Source organism: Humulus lupulus, chromosome 8, assembly GCF_963169125.1.
Source record: "Humulus lupulus chromosome 8, drHumLupu1.1, whole genome shotgun sequence".
NCBI classification, from domain to species: Eukaryota; Viridiplantae; Streptophyta; class Magnoliopsida; order Rosales; family Cannabaceae; genus Humulus; species Humulus lupulus.
Window position 1 is genome coordinate 11,248,499 of NC_084800.1, and position 6,000 is coordinate 11,254,498.

The window sequence follows — 6,000 nt, forward strand, 5'->3', positions numbered from 1 at the left end:
ACCTAAACCGATCGTGATGGTAACTCGTTACTTAGCCAAGTCTAAAAATAGAAAATAGATCTGAGAAAAAAAAACCAAAATCGATCGTGATGGTAACTGGTTAGTCAGAAAGGCTTGAAAAAAATCAAATCTGATTAAAAAAAACAATCATGATGGTAACTAGTTACAGCTAGGTCTGAAATGCAAAATCAGATGTGAAAAATAAGAATAAGAACAAAACCAGATCTGAAGAAGAATAATAATCATCAGAGACGTTGTCAGGAGGAGGCTCGAAAGGTGGCGTCTCCATCGGGGAGGGGGAGAGGGCGAAGGTGGCGTTGTCGTCGAGGGAATGAGAAGAGGGAACAATATGGGTGGGGGAGGAGAGAGAGAGGGAGAAATGAGAAAATGATTGTGAGAAATGACTTTTTTGTTGTTTGGTTTATGATAATCAATTTATTGTATTTTGTGAAAATGAGAAAATGATTGTGAGAAGGGATCTTTTTTTTTTGTTATTTGGTTTATGGTAATTAATTTATTATATTTATGGTATTGTCATATATTAATTTTTTTTTTTTTTAAAACTTACCATATTTTGTCGTATTTTTTTTATCCATAAATATAGAAACTAACTTAATATTTACTATATTTATGTAAATTTCTCGTAACAAAAGTTATAGTGTTTCGGTCCAACCAAGGGTTCAAGCCCCACTCGAAATTATTTTATAAATTAATTTTTCTTTATAATAATAAATTAATTTTTTATAATATTTCTTTATAAAAATTAAGAATTTTGAACTTAAACCTCTCTAAAGTTATAATAATATTAGAATTAGCCCCACCACGTGTAAAAGTCAAAGCTTTTTCTGTGTTACAAAACATTCGGCCCTTGCACCCTCAGCTTTCTTATTTACAGAAGAGACGAGACTTTAATCATCTCCTTAAATTTGTAAATTATTGTTACTCAGTTAATGCTAATTATAAACATTTGAATTTTAAGTAACTAAATTGATAGTGACTTTCCCTTAAATGCAGGTTGATTGGTTACTCCCATCCCTAGCTCGCCAAGCTCGGTTAATAATTAGAGATACAACCATGCAATTTTATTAATTTAATAAACAAAACAAAATTATTCTTTCTTTAAAAAAAATAAACAAACAAAACAAAATCACATCGAAAATTAACTAGTTGAGCATGGATACTCGATAGTTAAATAAGATTTAAAAATATATAAATAATATTAAATTTTCAAAAATATAATTTTGTTAAATGTTTTGCAATATTAGTTATTTGTTAAGATGATGCACAAAATATGTTTCAATAAGAAATTTATAATGTCAAATTTCTGGTAGAATTTATTTAATCTGTATAGCATTATTTGATTAAGAAATGTAGAAGACGAAGAGGGCTTTCTTGCCAGAGGCTACTTCTCAACCTTCGTTCTCTTTGGTCTCTGAAATCATTCGAAGTAAGCCAAGGACCAACTCGGGATCTGAGATTTTCATGGCCCTCGTTATGTCGGGTGTTAATAAAATGAATGTTAAGAAGAAAATTAAGCTTTAAATGGGAAATAAAATTTTAATATTCATATGACACTAAGTGGTTTGTGTCACCCTTAAAATGATTAAATGGATCAAGTGATCATTTATGCACATAATACATCATTAGTAGTCATGATATGTTGATAATCTTGGTCAATTAAAAATTTAGCATTTTCTTGACTAATTATCGAACCAAGTAGTTCTAGCTCATGATGAGGTAATTTTTAAATTTTTTTAAAAAGTTCCTTAAATAATTATGGATGCTTTTAGTAAAAATTTTGTTTTTTTTGTTTTTCTAAACATAAGAAATAGAAATATTTTTTTATTTTTTATATTTGTTTTTCAAAATAAAAATATGTTTGATAACTCATGTGTTTGTTTATAAAAGTTAAAAAAAATTTACATAATCAAATGATTTACAATGAATACTATTGGTATGTATAAATTTGATTAAAAGTTGGAGAAAAATTCCACTATATAACAGTAGTAATTATATTCATATTTAACAGTATATATATTTGTAATATATTTATGAGGGATTTGAATTTTGAATTTTGAATTTCAAATAATTTTTTTATTTAATTATTATTTTTAAATATGATTTAAATTAAATAATTAAATAAGGTACTCATCAATATTATTTTAATAAAATAAAAATTAATTAAATTAGTCTACACCTATAAACCCTTTCAAAAAGAAGGATATCGAGAGGAAGAATCAATTTCAAAACTTAAAATATATGGCTTATAAAATATCTAGACTAAGATAGAAGAGCTATTTTAATATCTTACAAAAATGATTTACATAGAGGTACAGTAGCAAGTGAAAATGGAGAACTCAAAACATCTATCCAACATTGCTTGTTTATCATTGTTGACACGATTTTTCGCCAACAGTGTATTAAGAAATAATAAGGCAGATTAGTACTTAATGATAAACCGTAATGAACAATAAACAAAATTCACTCAAGAACATAGAACTTTTACATGGTTCAGTGGTTAAAATCCACCTAGTCCACGAGTCAATATTATTGCTGTTTCTCTCTCTATTTTGCCAGAGTTTTGGTATTACAGAATAATAGTCTCATTTCCTGTCCAATATTCTCAGTATTTGTAGGGGGATTCCATGGACAAGTTTGGGTAACTACGTGAGTCAATCACGTATTTACATAATAATTACATTGAATACAAATAATTCTCATTTATATTGGGATATGATTTGATAACAGGTTCCTGCTATCTCGGATAACAATCATGGCAGTCTGGTCATAAATAAACGTATAAAGGTATCCCGAGTCTCTGGGGATCCTTGAGTATGCAATATACTAGAATTACCACGATTTGGACATCTCCTCCAAGCTCGTGCTTCACAGCCATTGCACCCTTAGTTCAGGATAAACTCAGGATGGCTATTGTTTAACGCCCAAAATGTGACTACCACTAAGCGGTAATTGTAGTAAGATCGGGCGGTCGATCCACAAGGAGGTAGCCTAAAATCAAAATATTAGTAGAAAATAACACAAAAAGTTAGTAACAAGAAATAAATAAAATTATAAATGGAAAGAGGTTTGAGATTTTTGTATTGTCTTTTTTATAAAGTGATAAAATGAGATAAATGAAATAAATGTAAGATGTAATCAAAGAATCATCCATATACTTGTTTAGTTACTTGGTTACTTGATTTACAAAAATACACAAGTAAATAGTTCCATCCCAACATTTACTTGGAAAATCTAACATTAAAGTCCATATATTTTTTTCTAACAAAAGTCCATTTGAGTTACAAAGTTCTTTACTTTAAAAGCACAATGTTAATCTTATGAAAAACCTAAAAATGACAAAATACACAAGGGCAATAATGCAATAGAATATTAGACATAAAATTATGTATTAATATTACTTTTACTAATTAGAAGCACATAGAAAAAACATGACTAATCCTATATACTATTAGCATAAGTAAATAAAGATAACAGAATAAAGATAGAGATGAAAGAACATAAATAACTCAAATGTATTACATTAAGGACATAGTAAATCAAAGTAGCAAAATAACATCACTAGCATATGGAATCATCCCTAACCTTCCTAGGAAGATTAGGCCATTATGCTCATGATTATCACAAAATTCTAAGAAGAAAATATGATAAGAAAGTGAGTAGAAATTTTGCTATAGTTTCTTTACTCTAAAATTTACATGCATGTTGTGAAGAAAGAGTCCCTATTTATAGAAAGAGAAAATTACTAAAAAGAAATTAAACAAAAAAATGAGGTTTACAAAATAAATCTGAAATATTAATAATAAAATATGATTTTGAAAAATCAAATCTTATTATTAATATTACCCTAGCTATTTTGGTGTATGGTCAAAATGTTATTTTTTAAAGACACCAAAAAAAGATGAGCTTTAAAACTCATAATGGCAATTTTGCAAGGCCCAATACCCACAAAATATGGGTTGAAGGTGGCTGGTGGTAGAGGTGGGTTTTGACCCATTTCCAGTCAATGAGGAGGTGACACGTAGGCGGGCTGCTGAGAAATTGGGCTCTTTGGGCCGAATTGATGCTGGAGCTATTTTGCTTTGCTGGAAGGTGCATGGCTGAAGGAAGGGACTTGGGCCTGCGTTGGGCTTTAGCTGCATTGGGGACTTAGAGGCTTGACCCTGGGAAAAAGAGGCAAGGCGTGACTGCTGGGATATTGAGGAGTTGACCAGGTCAACAGCTGGAGCAAAGGACCCAAGAGGTTGAAGTGTTGGGCGACGTGGCGGCCTCGGGTTGGCTGGAAGGAAGACGCGTGGCGCTGGCTGGAGCGTGCCACCTAGCGTTGGGAGGGAAGAATACCAGGCAGGCCTAGGCTATTTGGGCCGAACTTGTGGACCAATTTTATTCAAAAATGCCACAATTTTCAGTTCTAATTCTTTCCTTCTTACTTTCTTTTTTTCTTCTTTGTTTCCAAGTGCCAAAAATACCAATTAATTCATACAAAATAAAATAAATTAAATCATAATCATATATTTTCATTTGTAAAATAAATCATATTAATTCCATGAAAATATTAATTAAAACTTAATTTATTTTGACAACTAAAATCAACAAATGTGTATTTTTTACCACTAATCAGCTATATTCACATATGCCCACTGATGCGTGTCGTATGCCGTATCAAATTTAAATATATATTTTTTTCACTTACACCAGCAACTTCAGTATAGCGGTAAATAAGGGTCGAACCCACGAGGACTAGGATCAAATTATTATTCAAAATAATATTAGATTGAAATTAAAACGGAGTTTTAGTTTTAATAGCTGAAAACATAAAATGAAATAAATATCAACGATTGAATAACTAAGGATATAACGATATTAAAGAAATAGTCAAGAATTACTCTCCACCTTCAACAATTAATTTATCAACAATGATGAATAATATTTCCTATTCCCAATTAAACTATTAACCCCGCATATAGCACTTAAGCAGTCAATTATCCCAGTTTCCCTAATATAAGTAATTAAAGCTAAGTGCTCTTAATTAACCCTTTTTACCCAGCAATTAATCCATTAAGCATGCAATCTATTTAACCTAGTAAAAGCATTACGCTTTGTGGAAACAGGTTAATCTAGGCAACAAATTCATTAAGCATGCAATTCATTTAACCTAGGTTCTATTTCTCATTACAATTAAAATACCCGTCACAATACCTTAATTGCAATTTATCACTTTACTTAGAATCCTAAACTATTAGGTGAATAGAAATCCTAAGATGATAGTAGAACAATGCAAAACCTTAATTAGTGGCCATCTAAACAAGAATTTACAAGATCCATGACATTCAAATAGAAAAATAGAAGCAATTTAATATAAGGGAATAAAAGAAATAAAATTCATCAATGCATTCAAGATATCATGTCTAGAGTTTTGAAATAACCCTTAACTATAAAGAAAACTACTCCATAATCATATTCATAAACATAAATATTCAATGAAAATAAAAGAGTCTTGAGAAGAAAGAAAAACTAGATTGAAGAATATAGATGATGATGTTTTTTCCTCCTCCTCTGCTGCTCTAGCCTCTAAAAATCGCAATCCAAAGTTATAATAAAAGTTAACCCTAATCCCTTTTATAGCCCCCCAAAAATAACATTTAAAAATTGAAATTTAAGAAAAAATCGATCGCCGGCCGCGACCAATGATTCTTGGTGGCCGCGGCCACTAGAAAAATGTATATTCTAGAAAATTGGGCTCCGGCCGCGGCCTGGGACATTGCTGGCCGCGGCCACTAAGTTCTGTCCCCCAGGCCGCGACCTGGAATAAGGCTGGCCGCGGCCATAGCAAGTTTTCCCGTTTTTCGGTTTTCTTCTACTGCAGTGACCGAAAGTATTTTAAGCATAACTTCCTCGATATAACTTGGAATTGGACGATTAAAAAAGCTATAGAAAGCTAAGAAAAATATCTAAAAATTTTATTTCTAGGTATATTTCCAA